This window comes from Mirounga angustirostris, unplaced genomic scaffold (genome assembly GCF_029215605.1).
Source record: "Mirounga angustirostris isolate CCGP_5_RB_7025 unplaced genomic scaffold, mMirAng1.0.hap1 SCAF_3, whole genome shotgun sequence".
NCBI lineage: Eukaryota > Metazoa > Chordata > Mammalia > Carnivora > Phocidae > Mirounga > Mirounga angustirostris.
In genome coordinates this window covers 53,692,244-53,704,850 of record NW_026991711.1, presented here as the reverse complement: position 1 = coordinate 53,704,850, position 12,607 = coordinate 53,692,244, and the positions used below count along the sequence as shown (strand labels likewise).

The 12,607-nt window shown below is 40.1% G+C and overlaps 1 protein-coding gene across 9 annotated transcripts in view; it reads left to right on the top strand.

The window, feature by feature from the left end:
* Positions 1 to 12,607, top strand: part of ENOX1 (ecto-NOX disulfide-thiol exchanger 1) — a 550,660-nt gene that overhangs the window by 51,925 nt on the left and 486,128 nt on the right. For 2 of the 9 annotated variants that reach the window (XM_064586065.1, XM_064586063.1), the window contains exon 2: positions 11,301 to 11,360. The exons of the other annotated variants lie outside the window; for them this stretch is intronic. The gene's annotated coding sequence lies outside the window, so the exon portion shown is untranslated. The remainder of the gene's footprint in view (positions 1 to 11,300; positions 11,361 to 12,607) is intronic. 9 annotated transcript variants of the gene reach the window in all.

Genomic DNA, 12,607 nt, shown 5'->3' with positions numbered 1-12,607 from the left:
AGAAACAAATTAAGGGCATGTCAGTAATATTTCTAGAAATTAAAGCAACAACATATTTTCATCCAATGAGTTGTAATTCTGACTTGGAGAAAAAAATTCTTATTGACTGCACCTCTGAAACATAACCCGTTGATTAGCACTTTTAGAGGAAATAAGCAAACTACTGTGATTCATTTGCTGAAAATTTCTGATAATTTTCTTGCCATAATTTGAGAAATAAAAAATACTTACAATAAAGCTCTTCAGGTTTCCTGGCCTACATTAATAATTAAAAGATTCAATACATGCACTGTACCAAAAGTTTCTATGCGAGTATAAATGTATGATTGAACCAATAAGGTACATTAAATGTTTCCTGCAACCAAGCTGACTGAGAGAGTGCAAAGTGGGTTTTAAAAAAAAATCAATAAAAGGAGGAAAATGGAAGGAGTTAGTTCTGAAAATGGGTTTTGATCATCATTCTCTATTGCTCACTTTACCTTCTATAATGTTGTACTTTTACTGGAAGGCTGAGGAAGCAAGGATTCTTCCCATCATTGTCTGGCGCGTGGTCAGTACTAAAAGCAAGCTCTGTGCTGTTTTAAGCCTTCACCTTGAATGACCTTCTGGTTGATGAGATATTTATGTATTAACTGTCCTTCCACCTGGGAGGTTGTGAATTATTTTTTTCCGTGGCCTTTCATGTTTTACATTTTATTTTTGATCCAAGTTTGCTTTTTCCTTTCATGCCTCTCAATTCCACAAGTATCTGTATTATTTAAAATGACTGGTAGTAAATTTTATTGTTTGTTTCAGTTTGGTAAATATTGTAATGTGTTTTATTGATTATATTATCGTTTTGTTATATATAGCAGCGAGGAATTTTTTATGTCTGTTCAGAAAAGCCAAGTTGTAATTGTGGTCTTTAGAGGCTTAGTTACTAGATTGTCACCTTAAATGTCATGCTTTCTGATACATTTCAACAATGAGTATTTTGATTAATTTTTATAGCATAGGAATATGTTCTCTATTTTCCTAAACCCATTTTCCACTTTAAAATGGTAGGCCTTGCTTGCTTGCTTTCTGACACAAAATTGGCTTTAGCTGGGATATCAAAAAGCATATTATGAACAAATAATTATCACTCTCTTCTTTGGAGTTAGAGAAGCAGACTGATTGGAGTCTGGTAGAAAGTCTGCCTAGCCCAGGGTTGGCAATGGTGTCCTAAAGATATACCTTGAACATGATTTTTCTCATCTGTAGAATTATGATATGAGATCTCTACAAAAATAGCTGTAACAATAAGTTCTTTGATTCTTCCAGAGCTGTCCTCTATCCTTGTGAATGTATATCATATATCTTTTTCCCAAACAGAGCAAACTGGAATCTCCTTTGCATCACATTTTTATTATAGTCTTTTCAACAGGAATGTTCCATTTTCCTAGTTGCTGGTTGTGCATGCTGTGATTGCATTAAATGGGGCGCCTAGGTGGCTCAGTCAGTTAAGCGTCTGCCTTTGGCTCAGGTCAGGATCTCAGGGTCCTGGGATCGAGACCCACATCGGGCTCCCTGCTCAATGGGGAGTCTGCTTCTCCCTCTCCCTCTACTGCTCCCCCTGCTTGTGCTCTCTCTCTCTCTCTCTCTCTCAAATAAATAAGTAAAATATTTTTTAAAAAATGATACAGAGCTGCCATCATCTATGTGCTCGTACCCGCACATGCTAGAACATCAAGTTACTAAAGGTCCTTTAGATCTGGGCGTTCTGAAAAGCAAATAACAAGGGTCAGAAGTTGACTGCAGGTGCTTCTGGATTTGCCTCATTGCCTTCTCCAGGATTACTTCCTTAGGAGAGGAGGGCAGAGTGACCTCAGTAGTTTCCAGAGATACTTTCAGGTTTGAAGGTAGTGGGTTGCAGTAATGTGTTTTCATTTCTCTTTGGGTTATGGATACTAATTTCCAGTTTCAGGGGATCTTATCCATTGGGATAGTTTACAGGGGGGTTCTATGGTTTCAACTTAGTCTACCCGTAAGGATTAATGTTCCTGAAGTCCAGCTGGAAGGTAAAAGAATGGAAGAGATGACCCTTGCATTAGTTTCCTAGGACTGCTATAACAAAGAACCACAAACAAGGTAGCTTAAAATGACAATTTGCCAGCTTGTAGTTCTGGAGCCAGAAGTCTGAAATTAAGGGATTGGTCAGCCATGCTCCCTTTGACACCTGTAGGGGAGAATCCTTCTTTGCCTCTTCCTAGCTTCTGATGGTTTGCTGGCAGTACGAGGCCCTCCTCAGCATGTGCTGTAGCACATCAGCCTCTCCCTGGGTGGTCACGTGGCGTGCTGCCATCATGTGTAGGTGTCTCTTCTCTTCTTATGAAGGTATCTGTCTTACTGGGTTAGAGCCCATCCGAATGACCTCATTCCTAACTTGATCACAGCTTCAAAGACCCTGTTTCCAAATAAGGTCAGGATCACAGTACTGGACATTTTGGGGGACATTGGACATTTGGACATACCATTTTGGAGGACACAATTCAGCCTATAATAACCCTGAAGCTTTTTTTCATGTCTAACATGCAGAGAGCCTCTTGGTGAGGGGTCAGCCTGAAGATCAGTAATCCAAACAATTGAAGTTGGAAAACAAGTCTCTGGTACAAGGAAAGATGAGAAAGCTTTTTAAAGGACAGTGCTTTTGGTGCATTGAAAAACTGGGTCTCTGTGTTTCTTTGGAACATTCAGACAAAGTGAAGGATAAATTACCACATTGGATGTGGCTTACTCTAATGCCTTTTGATGCTTTTGACATGTTTGCAAAGCCCAAGACTCGTTTGTGCATAGAGGTTATTATCTTTCAGCCCTTTGTGTGGAAAATAACTGAGCTGATGGTGTTTTCCAATCACATAGTTACTGGACCTTCCACATAGCAATTGCTATCTTTGCTCTTTTCTTGCTACAAAAGGTATTTTACATACCATTTATTAAATTTTGCTGTTGTTATTGCTCCCCTGTGTAGATGGTATACAATTATTTAGGGTGTATGAAATTCTTATATTTTTATTCCCCATCCCCCACAATACATAAAATTTTTGTGCAGAATGGGGTCTGGTCATCTAGGTAGAAATGTGCAGTTTGCAGAGAGGTTTACCTTTTACCAGGTATGAAGGGAGGGTTTCAGGAAGGGACTAGTTAATAGTGAAGTGTGTCTTGTGACTGGCCCAGCCTATGGGGTATGGGCTGTCTTTTACTCTGTGGCCCTGTGCAGTTAGACCTAATTTGCATTGGTGATATGAGCTGTCACTGTGAGCAGCCTGGCTGCTGAATTTGCCACATCCAGAGCCCGATAGACACGTGGGGAACTTGCTTTGTCTTGCCTTCCTGGGCAGAGTGAAGGCCAGAGAGGATCCAGTGTTGAGGGCCAATAAACTAAAACAAATTAATAGGCAGTGCTGCTCGAACCTATGCTTCACCCTCTGAGCTTTTTGAATCCACCAACTTAATTCTTTTGAGGATTCTCATGAAAATCTTGGAGTAAGATTTAAGGTGAATACATCTTTGTATTCTTTCATCTAATAGCACATTCTTTTTTTTTTTTAAGGTCACCTGTTTGATATAGGTTCTTTGGTGCTTAGCAGTGGAAATTAATTGACTTAAATTTTATTTATTTATTTATTTATTAAAAAGATTTTATTTATTTTTTTTGACAGACACAGCAAGATGGGGAACACAAGCAGGGGGAGTGGGAGAGGGAGAAGCAGGCTCCCCGCTGAGCCGGGAGCCCGATGCGGGGCTTGATCCCAGGACCCTGGGATCATGACCTGAGCCAAAGGCAGACGCTTAATGACTGAGCCACCCAGGCACCCCTAAATTTTTTTTAAATAGTAGGGGGCTGATTGGGCATTCATCCTTATTTGGTATATGTGTTCCAGTGACTTGGTAGAAAATGAAACCAACTTTATGAAAATGGATGTAAATTCTAGAGGCTTAAATTGTTATCCATCAGTTTGAATATTAACAAGGATTTGAGAGTACGTACTTAGGAATAAGCTCAGTAAGAGGTAGATACAGGTTCACTGTTTTCGGTCATTGGATACTTAATCACAAGGAGAGGGGGAAGACCAAAAACTTAAGAGAACTTTATTGAGTCGTAACACAGGAGTGGGTCCCTGGAGTTCATCTTATCTGTGTGTCCTGGCAGGTCTGTGTCGTCTGTCTCCAGGCAGGTCTGCCCTTGGTTGTGTGAGGCTGTGCAAGAATCCACCCTGCCCATATGCTATTTTTACTAGGGTTAGCTGTAAGAGCAAGCGAGTATCAGGCTGGGCTTGGTGGTGGTGTGAGCCTCTTAAATTATATTCACATTACAGATGACTCCTATAAGGTTTGAAGTGAATTCTGATGCTGTTAATATTGATTTTAATTTTCTTTCCCTTTTCCCTCTCTGCTTGGGATAAAATGTTAATGAACTCTTACCTGTGAAACTTGTGTGATTCATCTTGCTTGTTTAATTCAGACTACAAACCCATGGGGTAAGCTCCTTTTCTCTGCAGCATGGAGGACCCCAGTGGCAGAAATGTTTATTATTATTATGTCTTATAATAATCATGATGTTCTGCTAAAATATGCTGATTGCATTTACTCAGAAGTGATAGCTCTAGTCCTTTTTAGCTAGAAAATATTTTATTTTGCTTTAAGCTGGTTAGACAGATTTTATAAGGAAGACTAACCTAGGTACTAAGTTGAAACGTAGTTTGAATGCATTTTTGAATTATGTTGGTTATTCTGAGCCAAAAGCAGTTACACCTTTGATGTAGAGTATGTTTTAATCATTTTCAATCTCCTCTCACTCCAAATGGCTAAGTGGATTTTTTTTTCTCAAATTATTCCCAAAGAAAGAAAAAAAAATAGGACTGGAACCAAGCTTAAAAAGGTTTGGTTGAGCAAGGGAGTTATGATTGAGTGCAAACAGGTGGCTATAATATTCTGCCTAGGAATATCTTTAACAGAAATGTTTTAAAAATTGTAAACTCTGTCATTTACTGTCCATGGAAAGTGACAGAGAAATGAGGCACATATCAGAATAATTCAGTCCAAAAAACACTCTATGTGAAATATCTCAACAGAGAAAAAACTCATTAATTAAAACTGACTTGGAAAGGCCAGCCAAATTAGCGAAGTTTAAATTAGAGTAATCTCTAGTGTATGGCAAATTGATATGATTACCCAGGACCATTGCCTAGAAGTTGGCAGGGGTTCTGAGAAGTGGGGAGGAACTCAGACACAAGGTGGGCTTGGTGGGTCTGTGTTTGTCATAACTGATTATTCATTTTATTCATTCAGTAGGCATTTACTGGTCACCTTTATATAATTGGTACTGTACTAGGATTGGGCAGACACAGATGAGTAAGGCACTGCTTTTGCTCTCAAGGATGAGACACACCATAGAGAGTTAAGAAGCCATGTTAAAGAGTAGTGACAGGTTACAAGGTATCAGAGAAGTACTGAGAATGGATAGCTGTGGTCCAGACTGGGAGCCAGGGAATGCTTCCTAGAGGTGATGCCAGAGCTGAATCCTGCAGAATGAAGGTGAGGATGAGGGTAAAGCACTGAGTAAAAGCACTGATGTCAGAAATAGCTTTTAATATATTAACTTTTAAAGGTTGATTCCACTTTCTGGGGTGCCTGGGTGGCTCAGTAAGTTAAGTGTCCAGCTCTTGGGTTCAGCTCAGGTCATGATCTCAGGATTGTGATATCGAGCCCCATGTCAGTCAGTCTCTGTGCTGAGTGTGGAGTCTGCTTAAGATTCTCTCTCTCTCTCTTTCTACCCCCCCCGCACCCTCCCCCCCCCGCTGGCTCTCTCTCTCAAAAAAAAGAAAAAATTGATTCCACTTGGATCAAAATAATGACTTCTGGAAGGTGATAGGGAGAGACAGCAGAGAATATACATGTTTACCTAAGACTGTCCTCAGAATATTTTTAGTGCCAATTTATTTATCAAGATAAGAATAACACAATGTTAACAAAAATGTTTTAACAAATAGATGTAAAAACTTGAGTTTTTGGTGGGTTACTGTTAAGATTTTTGAAAAATCATCTTTTGTCTATCATATTTTATTTTATTTTATTTTATTTTATTTTTTTTAAGATTTTATTTATTTATTTGAGAGAGAGAATGAGACAGAGAGCATGAGAGGGGGGAGGGTCAGAGAGAGAGGCAGACTCCCTGCTGAGCAGGGAGCCCGACGTGGGACTCGATCCAGGGACTCCAGGATCATGACCTGAGCCGAAGGCAGTCGCTTAACCAACTGAGCCACCCAGGCGCCCGTGTCTATCATATTTTAAATGTTTCCAGTGCTGATCATATTTACATTAGACATGTATCTTCTTCATAAATAATGAAAGGGAAATGTTTACCTAGGCCTAGCTGCATTATCCCAAATGCCAAATTTGCAGAGTATAGTTAAGAGGTTTTACTGTACTTTAATCAAAAGAGTAGCATTTTAATCTGAGATAAATAGATATTTAGATTGTCTACTTTATCTAAGCATATATAATTATAATTATTTATAGTGTATCTGGAGTAAATACAATTTTGGGGAATGTTGGATATGGTAGAATATATTGGATTTTCTCTTCCATGTTCTGCTGCTTTCTCACTGAATGACCTTAGGCAAAGTAGATAACGTCTTTGGTCCTCAGTCTTTCATGTGTAAAACAAAAGGTCTGGACTAAGTCAGTGGCTTTTGTGGTTATTATGATGATTATTCCTGGTTGAATAAATAAAGCTGAAAGAGGGGCTCAAGTTGAGTTGGAAGGCAACTGTGTGCCTAGGAACTCACTGGGAGCTTCCCTGACCAAAGAAAGGGAAGAAACTTTCTTTCCCTCCAGCTTCCTCTCCTAGTCACTCAGACTCTTGATGATGCTCCCCACACCTTCATTTGCCTACACAGAATAATGTAGACAAAATATTTTACAAATGTGTACGATTGGATTATAAATATGTGGCCCATTTTGTCTTCAACGTGTGTTCTATAAAACACTGCTCAGTTATATGTAACCCCAAAGGAATTCATGGTCCAATAAGTCAGAATAAGCCAGGAACTATTTACTATTCCCTTCTCTTAGAAACTCCCAATGCACCTCACACAACTTGTCCAAGAAGTTCTCCTATAAGCAAATGTGGTTTTTTTTAACCTAGTAGTTCTCAAATGAATTTATTAGTTCCTATTTTACTCAGAATCTGTTACCTTCTCAGAGAGCCACTGATCTCAGTAAACTTACTTAATGGGAAACAATGATGTCTTTGCCCAAGCTCTCCGGATGTTCACTGAAGGGATAGAGCATTAAATGCCAGAGAGATGAGTGTCAGGCTAGATTCACATGCATCTCACTAACCTGTGAATTCTTACAATCAAAAGAGCCTTGGAAAATAGATATGGAAAGAAAGAAACTAAATGTTTTTACCCCTTCAAAGTCTTTAAACTGACAAGTGCTGCCATTTTGTTCAGAGAGTTTTTAATTCCATAAGCAAGAGAATTGAACTACAACTTAGGAATTTGAGGTTTTCACTTTTTTTTCTTTTCTTGTGAGGACATTCCTAGAAAAAGAATGTGCTCTGACTTGTGAAAGTCCAACCTGGTTGATTCCCGTGTCACTTGCCCTATCCCCACCTGCTTCCTGTCCTTTCACCCCTCTCAAGGGAAGAAGGAAAAAGAAAAGAGAAAAGGAAAATAAGAGGAGGGGGGTTTGGGTTTATAACAGCCCAAGGGGTATTAAATTCTGGCAGCTGGTGCCATGGCCTTTAGTATATTAGACTATTGGGTATGTTCTGTAGTAGAAACCAGTGTCGAGGGAGGTTTTGTTTTAAATTTAGAATGATTTCTTATTCTGGATTGGTGATACTAGTATTTATACCAGAGATGCTAATATAGTTATTTTGCATATACAGCTGACCTTAAGATTTTATTTCTTTAAAATGAAAGAATTAATAAGCAAATGCCTAATAATGCAATAATTTTAGCAGCCAGAGTCTTAAAAAAAAACTCAAAGTTGGTAATGTTTGTCAAATGGCTTCATGCATTTGATTGAAGGTGGGGGCAATAGGGAAGGGAGGATGGGACAGAGAGTAGAGAGAGGCCATCTAGCATAATACTGAATTCAGACCACCCCCTTCTCCTCTTTCTGTCTTTCTTCTCTCCCCTGTTCCTCCTCAGCAGCCACACGTGGACTTCAGTACCATCTTTTGCCATCCTTGTTCTCCTGGTGGTGAATCCCCTGACCTCGGGGAGCCCCCATACCTAGAACAAACTTTCTAGAACAACTTTGTAATGACAGCCTAGTTACCTTGCCTGCCAGTCAAGTAGAAAAGAACATGGGTTGAATTCATTTTAATCTATGTCTAGATTGTTTAATCTGTTGTCTACTGAGAGTAGGGATGGCATGATCCTGGGTGTCCTGGGTGTGTGTGGTGTGTGTGTGTGTGTGTGTGTGTGTGTGTGTTGGAGGAAAATAATACCCATTATTGCTGGGTCAGCAAGAAAGTGTTGCTGTTTCATTCCCATCTGGTTTAACACATGTAATTAGCCACAGAATGCTCATAAAAAAGGATGTAACTTGAGTCCATTAAAATGATCAAGGGGGCATCTGCCTTTGCTCTGGAGTTTGAGATAGTGAAAGTATTCCAGAAAAGAGCTGGAACATCAGGACTGACACCTGCACAGGGGATGGAAACACAGAGAACTTCAGGGTGTACCTTGAAGGCAAAGTCCAAACACTTCTGCTTAAAAGGAGCAGCATGTTTCTTCAGTCTCTTAAGGGCTGATTTCTGATGAGAGGACAATTTCTACTTCCCCGCGAAACCAGTACTTCTCATTGTTAGTGGTTGTTTAGAGCGTGTTTATGATTTGTTGGGTGACTCAGGTGTTTTCCAATAGTCTACTTTTTAAACTCATGCAGATCACAGAATTGTCACTGAATAATTAAAGTTGAAACATGAAAAATTATAACAAAAGTCAGAGTTGAAAACCTTCAGATATCTTTTTGTCCTTTGGTGTGTGCTTTTCTACGGATTTCCATTTCTTCTGTTGCACGGCCATACCTTGTTTCATTGCTTTGTTGTGTGACTATGTTTGCTTCAAAAACTACGTTTCCTTTGTTTGCTTCGAAAAGTAATACTGTCATCATTGGACGGTATCTGGTCGCCAAGAAAGTTAGGAGCATCAGAACTGCCTTGAAGTGGCTTGTAGCTGGTCGGGGGACAGAAGGTGCCTGTGGAAAAATGAGCAGCAGAGAGTAGCAGTCTTTACTCTTGCAGACATTTCTGCAAGGCAGATTTGACTCTGGAGACAAAAGCTATGCTTTGCTGCTTGGTCTCAGGGAGAGGAGCGTGACTCTGGCTGATGCTGTGTTTAGCTCTTCGGAGCCCTCTGTCTGGGACACCTCACAGCACGAGAATAACATCACTACGGGTGGTTCCTGAAGCCCCCGTGCTTTCGACTGGTGGTGATTAGAAAGGCCCAGTTAGCTGGAGCCTGATCCCTTAACACTCAAGCATTTCAAGGGAGCAGGGTGCTTTATAGTCATTGTATCAGGCTCAGAGTGATTGGCTGCTCTGTTACTTAACCAGTGGGAAAGGAGACCCTATTTGTCTTCCTTATAAAAACAGAATTAAAGAATAAAATGTTTCCATCATGCTTTTTAAATACCAGTCGGAAAAGTCTTAGCTTATCTTTTCCCGCCAAAGTCAAATGCTTTAGAATTACAATTTAATAATCAAGGACGTTGGGACATACATCTCATGGAATAACGTTTGCATTCCTGGTATGCAAGAGAATGTTACCTAGCTTTGTTGTGTCCGACAGCAGAGTATTCGGTGGTGGCAGTCATGCTGTCTCTTTCCCCTTGTCCCAGTGGCTCTGTGGGGAGAGTAACAGAGGCGGATCACTGTGTTTTTATGGGTATCGCGTATGTGCTACATTCGTAGCGAGATGAAGCAGGGTAACTAAATAACTAGTGTAAAAGTGTATTTCATGCATAGATTTAAATAGAAGCTGTGTATGTAAAGAGAGAGGGAAGGAGAAGGACAGAGAAGGAGAGAAAGAGGAGGTTTTTTTTGAGGAAGGATGAATTAGATAATTGTGAATTAAAAACAACCTAGAATCTTTTTTTAATAAAGATTCTATTTATTTATTTGACAGAGAGAGACACAGCGAGAGAGGGAACACAAGCAGGGGGAGTGGGAGAGGGAGAAGCAGACTCCCCGCAGAGCAGGGAGCCCGATGTGGGACTCGATCCCAGGACCCTGGGATCATGACCTGAGCCGAAGGCAGATGCTTAACGACTAAGCCACCCAGGCACCCCACAACCTAGAATCTTTAAGTTCATTTTTTTTAAGTTGAATTTCCTCCAAAATCTATTACCAGGGTTACAATACAAAGGTAAACTTGCCTGGCTTTGTTTAATCTTTGCATGTGTATTTGGCATTTATTGGGTTTCTACTATTGTGTTAGTCGGGGGAGATACACAAGTGAATGAAACAGTCCTTGTGCTCAGGTACAGACAAACAGATGATTTCATCAGTGTGGTCGGTAATGCTGCCAAGGAGAGAGGGTGCATATGTGCTATGAGTATTCCCTCTCCCGTCCTTTGCTTCCGTGGGTTAGAGGTATTGATGAAACAGAGATGTCAAAAAGGAGGACAGAAGGAGAAACAAGGTATCAGACATAATACAGGACTCAGTACATAGAGGACAGATCAGGCCTGAACTCGGCATTCTGGGTCCTGGGGAAGATAGGTACGCCATTCCTGTTTGTGCAGAAGCATGTGTTTTTTCATGCATGTGAAGTCCTTTGTATACATTTGATTTATGTAATTTAAAGGAGAGGCAAAGTAGGCACTTCCATTTGGGCAGTAGCAAAAAGAACATGAAAAATGGATCCCTGGAAACTTTTCCCGGTGTTCACAGCATTATTTAAAAGACCTAATGTGATGTCATGTATGATTTATGCTGTGTAGGTGTTTTTCTACTGTGTTCAAAGCAGATAGGTATTAGAGTGTAATATATTATGTAGTTTCAAATATAAAAACTGCCTAGTGATGTGAAGAGATAAGGTGTTGTACTGCTGATCAGATAGCGCAGAATAACTGTTTTTGGTGGCAAAGCTTTTTTTTTTTTTTTTTTTTGGACATTTTTGTCCTAATGAAACATTCAGTAGTCTAATTTCCTATATTCTCTACTTGTACCTTGAAGACTTGGTCCAGTTCTTCTTTCTTACATATGTATATTTTTTTCCCTTCCTTTTTTGTCTTTTTTTCCCTTTCTTCCTGTATAGATGCACACCCGTATAGATGTTTAAAGCGCCACCACCAGTTGGAAGGAGAGCAACACCTGGGTAAGAGTTTTGGATCCCATTTATAGCTCTGGTATCAACTTACTTCTAACTCTGAGTCCCTCCAATGACTCCCACTTTGTCCTGGGCTTTTGCTTTTGCAAACGTATGTTAAAAATGCATTTGTACTCACAGAGTGCTTTGTTACCTACTTGAAATGAATATAAGAAGATTAAGAGTTTAAAGTGCTTTTAGGAATAGCAGAGTCGGCTGTCTTCCAATTCTTAATTTCCAGTTGGAATTTGTGGTGATGTCATTTCAAAACAATCCTAACAGGTAGAATACAGAGCACTTACATGGCTCCTGAGTAATTTTTAGAAAATGGAAGCCTTTAAATGAGAATCCCAGCTTTGCTTTTACAGTTGTTGATTTCAGTCATGTTCTGGGCTGAAGTGGTAGGAGACAAGCTAGAGACAGTGAACAGTATCCCACCCAGAGAGAATTTCACACCCGCTAGACTTCCAAGTGCCAAGTATGGCTTCCCTAGAGTGGTTTTCAAGATGTTTAAGTATAAAAAGCTACAAAACCTCTCTTAAAATGGGACAAAGCTGCTGTCTGGAAGGCCCAGGCTCTCACTCCCTCTGCCAAGGCGGAGGCTGAGGCCGTGTTTAGGGATCTTCTGCATCGTGATAGAACTCCAGAACCTCTGGTTTCTCCAGATGGAGGAACAGTTTGGGGAAACCTGGAAACTCGGTCACTGTGATGATGCCTTAGGAAGGAGAACGTTTTCTGGCTCCTTGGTTTTTCAGAGCCCTGTTTTATAAGGATGTGATTCTCCCTAACAGGTTTAGTGTATTTTTTAGGTTGCCTCATAAGGATTCGGATGAATATTGTCATGTTTGTGTGAAGTTGAAGGGACCATTCTGGGAGTCTTTTACATGCAGACATGGAATTTGTAATGATTCTTGTTTCCTTTAGCATTTGGGTAAATGTTGCCCCAAATTTCTGAATCTCAGAGTTTGAGGAGAATTCAGTGAAAGGTGGCTGGCTTCATAACATACTAGCTTTGTGACCTTGAATACATTACATAAGAGTAAGTAAGAGTACTGAGGGTTCTAGAGGGGAGGGGGGTGGGAGGATGGGTTAGCCTGGTGGTGGGTATTGAGGAGGGCACATTCTGCATGGAGCACTGGGTGTTATGCCCAAACAATGAATCATGGAACACTTCATCTAGAACTAATGATGTAATGTATGGGGATTAACATAAGAATAAAAAAAAAGTTAAAAAAAAAAAAGAGTAAGTAAGAGTA